Below are 9,130 nucleotides of genomic sequence, written 5' to 3'. Positions count from 1 at the left end.
TTTGCCTGAACAAACTCCTGTCTGGATTTCAAACCCTTCCTTCACTATGGCCATACTATAGCAAAGATTTCTGTCCAGTCTGCTGGTAAAACATGGTTCTCAACTGGTGAATTTCTGTGTTTCTCTTCCTCTCCCTCCCATGCTGAAAAAACAGGAACCAATTGTTTTATTTATTTATTTATTTATTTATTTATTTATTTATTTATTTATTTATTTATTTATTTATTTATTAGTTTGATTTATATGCCGCCCTTCTCAGGAGACTCAGGGCGGCTTACAATGCGTTAAGCAACAGCCTTCATACTTTTGTATATACCTGCTTAGTAGGGCTTTCGCCCCTTCCCCCCAAGCGGTGTTCTTTTTTATACAAAGTCAGCTTATTGCCCCCACAATCCAGGTCCTCATTTTACCTACCTCGAAAGAATGGAAGGCTGAATCAACCTTGAGCCTGGTGAGATTTGAAGTTGCAGTAATTGGAGGCAGCTGGTATTACTTAACAGTGCTTTAGTCTGCTATGCCACCAAGGCTCTTTCTGTGGCTGGTTCTTGAGGAATGGTAGAAAAAAAATTCAACACTTTTACAACTCTTCCTACCATTTGGCAGAACTATTGTTAATTTCATCCATTTCTTTTTTTCCCCCTTTATTTAATAAATATATATGAAGTCCCAGTTTGTGCAATTCTGGGACGGTTAAAAAAATACATCAACAAAAATTATAGTAAAAACTCAGAATACATCATCAAACATCCAACAAGAACAAGAGTCATAGGAAAACAAACATACCAATCACATCACAAAAGGTGTCTCTCATCCACTCTGAGGACTTGGAGAGGGTTAGAATAAATTTTTCAGGGTTTGTTTAGAGACGGCCATGATGTTGCCTGTAGAAATCTCAGGGGAATGTCAACTAAGAGGGCAGGTGTCATGACAGAGAAGTAAAAAAACCAAGAAAAGTTAGCATCTCACCACTTTGCTGAAGAACACATTAAAAACAAATGGCCAACATTTTGCAACAACAACAACGACAACAACAACAATTATTATTATTATTATTTCAATTTATATGCCGCCTTTCTCTGGAGACTCAGGGCGGCTTACAATGCATTTAAAAAAAAACATTATAAAAACATTTAAAAATTAAAACATTAAAACCCATTCATACCATTCATGGCCGGATTTCACAAGATCGCAACAGCGAGATCAATGGCCCCAGGCCTGCCGGAAAAGCCAGGTCTTCACCATTTTTCAGAAGGCCAATAGGGTGGGGATGGTCCAGACCTCAGGAGGTAACTGGTTCCAGAGAGCTGGGGCAGCCACAGAGAAGGCCCTCCCCCGCGGCCCCGCCAGCCGGCATTGTTTAGCTGACAGGACCCGGAGGAGACCAACTCTGTGGGATCTTACCGGTCGCTGGGAGCTATGCGGCAGAAGGCCATCTCGAAGATAACCTGGCCCTGAGCCATTTAGGGCTTTAAAGGTAATAACCAACACCTTGAATTGTGCCCGGAGACCAATAGGGAGCCAGTGCAGCTCACGGAGAATTGGTATAATGTGGGTGTATCTAGGTGCACCCACGATAGCTCGCGTGGCTGCATTCTGCACCAACTGTAGTCTCCAAACACTTTTCAAGGGCAGCCCCATGTAGAGCGCATTGCAATAATCTAACCATGAGGTGACAAGGGCATGAGTGACTGTGAGGAGAGCCTCCCAATCCAAGTAGGGTCGCAATTGGTGCACCAGGCGAACTTGTGCAAAGGTCCCCCTAGCCACAGCTGTCAGATGTTGAACCTTTTTTTAAAAAAAAGTTCTACCTTTTCATGGAAGTCAATCTTTCAGCTTAATATGAAAAGCTGAAGGACTGTTTCTTCCCGGTAACATCCATCCAACGCACTAAAGTGAGGAGACAGGGAAAAATGAGGGTCCCATCTTCTAAGGAGGTACATCTGGTGGGACCCAGAAGAAGGGTCTTCTCTGTGGTGGCTCCCTCTCTTTGGAACATCATCTCCACAGAGATTACACTGGCCCCCACTCTTTAGCAAGAACTGGTTTTGCCCATGGAATGGCAAACGATGCAGCCCATCATTTGACTGCTTGTTGTTGCCATGGGGTGAGCAGTTATTTACTCTTTTTATATTGGGTTTATTGTTTGTAAACCATCCAGAGTCACTGAGAATGAGTGGATGGCCATATAAATCTTCTAAATAAATAAATAAAAAGCAAAGGGTGGGGAGAGCCCTCACCAGCCAATTGTAACAGAGACATTTGTGTAGCATCTAGTGAAGCACAGTTGGTGGGAAAACTACATTCGATGAAAGCTGGAAAATTCAGATGAAGATTGGTGAGAGAATGGTGTCATTTGTTCCTGCCCTCCTCAAAATGATAGGTAAAGAGGGAGTAATCAGCTCTTATTTACACCTGCATTATCTTACTAATTAATAGGACAGGGCAATGTTATTTAGTTTTTCTGGATCTGCCTTCTGGAAAAGGTGGCTACTCAGGTTGCTTTAGGTTAAAAAATGCTAATGGTGAAAAGAAACCTGTAACTTGTTAGTATTACACAAAAGCACAATAATAGCTTTCTTGCTTAAAAGTTCTGTCATTCCCAAACAATATGGCCATTCATCAGCATAATGAACAGCTATAGTTCAATTCATTTTGAGGTTTCAAGATGGGAAAGCCAGTTCTGTAAGAAACTGCATCTACTTCAGAATTAATTTTGTAAGTGGATCACTAAATACAATGCACCTAAGAATTACCCTGTGGTAAGATGGGTGGCCAATATATTTTACAAATAAATAAAATATAAATTAGAAATATCTTTTGTAATCAAAAGGACACTACATCACCATGTAAAATTTTGTTCACTCACATACCCTTGTCATTTTTCTCTAATGATGATATTTGCCACCCTCTATGAAAGGGCACTGTTTTTTCCTCTGCTGTTAGGTTAACGTCTTAGTACCTTTTTGCTGACTTTTCATTCCAGGGTCTTGGGTTCAGCATTTTCAGGGAAAACTTCATGTTAGGCACAAAGTGCTGATGCCCAGAATTCTTTAATTAATGATTCAAGTCTCTCTTGAGTTGCTTCTGTGGCAGAAGCAACATCTTGCCCAAGACAACCTTCAAGAGAGAAAAAGGAATTCTGAAATCAGACCTAGACAATGATAGGTTATATATGGAGCATTTCCTAAGCAAAGTCTGAATAGTCTGGGGACAGGACTTCTACATAACCATTTTCAGTCCAAAAACATTTGGAAGCAGCTAAAGGTGATTTGTGATGGATTTTGTGCCTGCTAATGTAAAATGCTGAAGACAAGGAGGGAAACTCTCTGCCTGCCTGCCCTTAGCAGTGCTCCTTAAATCCATTCAGAAGAGAAAAGACAGAAAAAAAACACCATCCAGAACATTGGATGCTGGCATGTTTCATGCCAGGGAGACAAACTGCCTAGAATAGAATAGAATAGAATAGAATAGAATAGAATAGAATAGAGTAGAGTAGAGTAGAGTAGAGTAGAGTAGAGTAGAGTAGAGTAGAATAGAATAGAATAGAATAGAATAGAATAGAATAGAATATAGATTAGAGTAGAGTAGAATAAAATAGAATAGAATGGAATGGAATGGAATGGAATGGAAAATAGAGTAGAGGAGAGTAGAATAGAAAATAGAGTAGAATAGAAAATATAGTAGAGTAGAATAGAATAGAATATAGAGTAGAGTAGAGTAGAGTAGAGTAGAGTAGAGTAGAGTAGAATAGAATAGAATAGAATAGAATAGAATAGAATAGAATAGAATAGAATAGAATATAGAGTAGAGTAGAGTAGAATAAAATAGAATAGAATGGAATGGAATGGAAAATAGAGTAGAGGAGAGTAGAATAGAAAATAGAGTAGAATAGAAAATATAGTAGAGTAGAATAGAATAGAATATAGAGTAGAGTAGAGTAGAGTAGAGTAGAGTAGAGTAGAGTAGAGTAGAGTAGAGTAGAGTAGAGTAGAGTAGAGTAGAACAGAACAGAACAGAACAGAACAGAACAGAACAGAACAGAATAGAATAGAAAATAGAGTAGAGTAGAGTAGAATTCTTTATTGGACAAGTGTGATTGGACACACAAGGAATATATCTCTGGTGCTGAAGCTCTCAGTTTACATACAAACAACAAAGTGATAGGTCATAAGTCATAAATCATAGTTACAACCATTAATCATAAGATACAAACAACAAATGATAAATTATAACTTACCAATAGGACAAGGTAGTATGAAAGATGAGACGATGAGAAGGATAATAGTAATACAGTCTACTACATGGGTAAATTTCTTTAGGCCTAAGACAGTGCTGTGGGAATTAGTTGTTCAGTTCTCAGCCCTCTTTCTGGCTTGTGCAGTTACAGATTCTCAATGAAAGGCGAGCTGATTGCAATGTTTTTTTCTGCATTCCTAACTATAGTTGAGAGAGGGAGATCCTAGAGGAGAGGGGAAGTATAAGAGACCCATCTCTCAAACCTGTTCAGCTAGGTCTTCCTCTCCCTTTCCTTCTCCTCCCATTGTAATGACAAAAAGATGTGTTGCAGTGTCACAATGAAAGCATTGCCCTTTTGCAACTCAGGTACCTAAGGGCTGTAATTTACATTGTGATGCATGTTACTTTATTTGATGGTTTATTTATTCAATTTATAGAGCTGCTGACTCAGCCCACAATTGCTAAAGCACTTGTTAATTTTATTCCTCCCTCTGGGCTATGGAAGGGGACTTGCAAAGCCATCATACTAGCATTTCCTTTTCAGAGCCTAAAAATTAGGAGCTGGAACAGGGTTGAGTCAGAAGTTATTTCTAAGTATAAATAGAATCATACTATCCGAACAAACACCTAGCTTTTCAGAATTTTTAATCCCACTGTAGCACTGAACTGGAAATAAATCAATTTGTTCTTCAACACAGCTAACATCATGAGATCGAGAAGAGTTGGGATTGCTTTCTCTTTCATGAAGAAATCCAGTTGTGGTAGTTGTGGAATCCATGGTAGGCCTACCTTTCTCTGGTGTTGCTACTGCATATAGAATTCTTTCATGATACATAAGTCAATTCTCATTCAGACTAGCTATGACCATCTGAGAAAAGAGACAATTTTCAACTTACAGTAAATGAAATGTCCCAAAAGACCTTTTTCAAAAGGCAACTAGACTTGCTTTGTTTTTTCTTGAAGATGTTTCACTTCTCATCCAAGAAGCTTCTTCAGTTCTTCAGTTCTCCATAGACAGTAAAGGAAATGCTCAAAAATATACTGGACAATTTGGGAAAGTGGATGTCCTCCAAACTATCCAAGTCAGATAGATTCTGGTTTTATTTTTAATAATGTTATCAAGGCTGTCCTTTTTCTTCTAGCCATATAGCTTTCAGAAGACAAGTAAAAGGAATTTATGAGTATTTCAGATTAGTAAGGTTAAAAATAAATTTATTCAAAATAAAGTTATAAATTGTTCAATCTCAAAGTTCTGGGCCATTTACAAAAACATTGTAATATAGTACAATGGTAAAATTAAGAAAACATGAAAGCTTGACTGAAAAGCTATGTTTTGAGCCCATTCCTAAACCATAATTAGTAGAGGCAGACAAAGGCTCTTTCTCTCAGGCTTGATTTGAGGTGACTACAGGATCACATCAATCAAGTTCTCTTGGAAATGAAATTTTATTAAGATACAGGAAGACTATGTATCCAGGGATAAACTCTTCCATAGAAAGGGAACCATCACAGAGAATGGTCATTCCATAGTCACAGTAGATGGCATTGCCTCAGAGAAAGGACCATCAGTTAAGTCTTCTCTTGCTAATCTCAGTGGGTCGGCAGATTCAATCCAGAGACAGAAATATGTGTAGGTTATTTGTCATTATCTTTACTATGGTGGTTTTTTTTTTTACTTTACAGTTTAGCCTACAGTTCGGGATCTTCTTGGCCCATTCATAGAATCATGGTGCTGAAATGGACTTTAGATGTCTTCTAGTCCACTCCACTGCCTCATACTATCCTGGTCAATTTTTTTTCAGTCTATTTTTGAAGATCTCCAGTGATGGAGCACCTATAACCAGGGTGTAAACTAATCCATTGATTAATCGTTCTACTGCCAGAAAATTTCGCCTTACTTTTAGGTTGGACTGACTCAGGGGTGAAATGTAAAATTTGTTACTACTGGTTCTGTGGGTGTGGCTTGGTGGTGGTGGGGTAATGTGACTGGGTGGGCGTGGCCAACCTTTTTTAAAAAAAAAAAAAACTTTTCAAAGCATTTTTTCTGCAAATGCAAAAAAATGCTTTGAAAAGGTTCTGCCGATCAGGCAACACAGCTGTCCTGCCCTATAGTGCCCTAGAAAATAAACCAATCTCTTCTTCTTGGTTACAGCCCTGCAAGTATTGGAAAACAGTTATCATGTCCTCCACAATCTAAATTCCACCAATAATTTGATCCTTAATACAGGTCCCGATGCAAAAATGGGGTTAATTACATTTTGTTAGAATGTTTGCATTGTAGGACCAACAAAAGGTGTCCTATTAGTAAGCATGCACCATATAGCAGTAAGTGCTCCTGCAGGAACTTCGGATATAGTTTCCTAAAGCTTTGAAAAGCACAAGGAGAATTTTGAATTGTGACCAGAAAGAGCAATTGGCAATTAATATTGCTATTTCAGCAATAAAGTCAGTGCTCTCCTAACATCACTAAACTCTGAGCCAGATACAATACCTGGGTCACTTTCTTACAATATGCTTCACTGGTATACAGTTTTTCTTCCCCAAAAAGGATTCTGCCCCATCCAGGAAAATTCTCAAGACTACAAACCAGTGGTGGGTTGCCCCCGGTTCGCACCGGTTCTATAGTAAAACCGGCAGGAGACTCCGCCCACTGACCCTGACATCATGAAAATGCTTCTGCGCATGCGCAGAAGAGCGCATGCGCGGCCCTGTTGCAAACCAGTAGTAAAGGTAAGTAGAACCCACCCCTGCTACAAACTGATCCTTCAAGTAAAACACAATCCCATACAGGACAGGTCTGTTTTCTGGTCTCTTAAATCCAGCTCACAGAACGAGTAACAATTTTATTTTCTCTAGATTTAGTATTAGACTTTATCTGAATCCAACTTATTGTATGTATTCTTTGTAGCCAACAGGTACGTATCGGCTCTTGTGATGTCCAAGCCTGGATTGCAAAAAAAAAAAAGAAGAAGAGAAAATAAAATAAAAGAAACAATCTATTTGAAGATTACAGAAAAGGAAGCTGAAGATCATCAGCACCTTTATGCAACTCATTTCAAACCTATGGAAAAGTGAACATGGAAGTCAGGATGGAGTATTGCAGGATTCCCCCAATAGCATTCCCAAAGATCCAAGCAATAGTTTACCATTACCATTTTATAGGTAATCTCCATAGAGACATATGTGGAATTATTACATATTCCCAACCAGGGGTGAAATCCAGCAGGTTCTGACAGGTTCTGGAGAACTGGTAGCGGAAATTTTGAGTAGTTCGGAGAACCGGCAAATACCATCTCTGGCTGTTCCCAGAGTGGGGTGGGAGTGGAGATTTTGCAATATCCTTCCCATGGAGTGGGGAGGGAATGGAGAGTTTGCAGTATCCTTCCCCTGCCATGCCCACCAAGCCATGCCCACCAAGCCACACCCACAGAACCAGTAGTAAAAAAAAATTGGATTTCACTACTGTTCCCAATCCTTCAAGCATTGCAACAGGATACAGTGATCAATCTAAAGGCACAGGAAACTACCAGAGTATATCAACAAGATCACACATAATTTAGTGCTTAAAGTGCCAAACTGAGCCCCAGGACGTTCTGTCCTAATCCACCCTGAGCCACAGAAGTTGATTAGGTGACTTTGAGCTAGTCAAACTCTCTCTGCCCATTCTATTTGAAAGAGTTGTTGTTGTAGGGAAAAACCAGAGAGGAGAGATCTGGTATGCCTGACCTCCTGAACAAAAATCAGGATATAAATCTAACAAATAAAATAAATGCAGATCCTTTATTAGGATGATCATAATTATTTTCATCTGAAATGCAGTTCTAATCTTTGCATTGGAAAGATGTATAAATAATTTGTTTCCTTACAGACTATGATGTTAAACCAGCATCCTGTCATATTGGCTAAATATGGAATATTGGAGAGGGCCAATAGTTTACTTGCACAAATATTTCTTAGAGACATCTGTATGAGGAATGTTATTTCCTTAAAAGCTAGCCTCCATGCCATATTCCTCCTTCTTCTCCCAAAATAACATCTCTGCCTAACAGAAACATCCATGCATATCTCTGTCTGAACAATTGGTAACATTTATACAATATGGTCCATTTCCATATTAATGTCCAGAAATGTGTGTAATTTTTAAAAATACGCTTACCTTTCAGGTTTGCATGTGCCAAGCACCATGAACCAATCTCACAAAGCTTTGGTAAGTTAGGTTTTCAAAAGTGGGAAGCAAATATAATTATGTCCCCCAAACTCTCCAAGAACAGGATATAAAAAATGCCAGTATCTTTCTGTAACTTCCACCTGCTGGTTTGCATCTGGTAGGACACTGAAGACTGTTGTTTGTGAAAACAACTACGGGCATCTTAGTAATAATGTTCACACATACTGTTTTTTTTACTACAAAAGAAGAAAAAATGGAGTGTGTTGTGTAGGATTTGTTTTGCTCTTGTTTTATTTGAATGGAATTTCTTCCATATTTTGAAACAGAATCAGTTTTTATGTCTTATTAATCGAGATAGCAAATCTTTGTGCATTCAATTTCCAATTCTATTTTCCCATCTCCTATAGTAGGAGGAGAGTTAACATCCAAATCTCATTCATATTTTTAACCTTAGATGGAAACACTGTTTGTTTGTTTGTTTGTTTGTTTGTTTATAAAAAGTCCAGCTTTGATTTTATTCAATTGCAAAGAAATGCCCTGGTCCCTCTGAGCTAGGGAACTCAATGCAGCTGGTTGTCTTCCATATCTTCTAGAAGCCACTGACCAAAGAAGGTTAGATGGACTGGTGCAGTATCTAGACACTTACTCATAGGGTCAGGAGCTGGATTCGCACATATCTAAGCAATAAGCAATATGGTTTGGAAAAATACAGAACTGGCCCATGTA

The 9,130-nt window shown here is 38.7% G+C and overlaps 1 long non-coding RNA gene across 1 annotated transcript; it reads right to left on the bottom strand.

Annotated features, from left to right (window-relative positions):
* Nucleotides 1-783: 783 nt before the first annotated feature.
* LOC148113524 (uncharacterized) lies at nucleotides 784-4,575 on the bottom strand. Its single transcript, XR_015728312.1, has 3 exons — nucleotides 4,238-4,575; nucleotides 2,960-3,117; nucleotides 784-907 (listed from the first exon to the last, which is right to left on the bottom strand). It is a non-coding gene; the product is annotated as an uncharacterized LOC148113524 (long non-coding RNA).
* Between the last annotated feature and the right edge of the window lie 4,555 nt (nucleotides 4,576-9,130).

Source organism: Pantherophis guttatus, chromosome 5, assembly GCF_059756535.1.
Source record: "Pantherophis guttatus breed Tessera chromosome 5, ASM5975653v1, whole genome shotgun sequence".
NCBI classification, from domain to species: domain Eukaryota; kingdom Metazoa; phylum Chordata; class Lepidosauria; order Squamata; family Colubridae; genus Pantherophis; species Pantherophis guttatus.
This window is presented reverse-complemented; position numbering and strand designations above follow the sequence as displayed.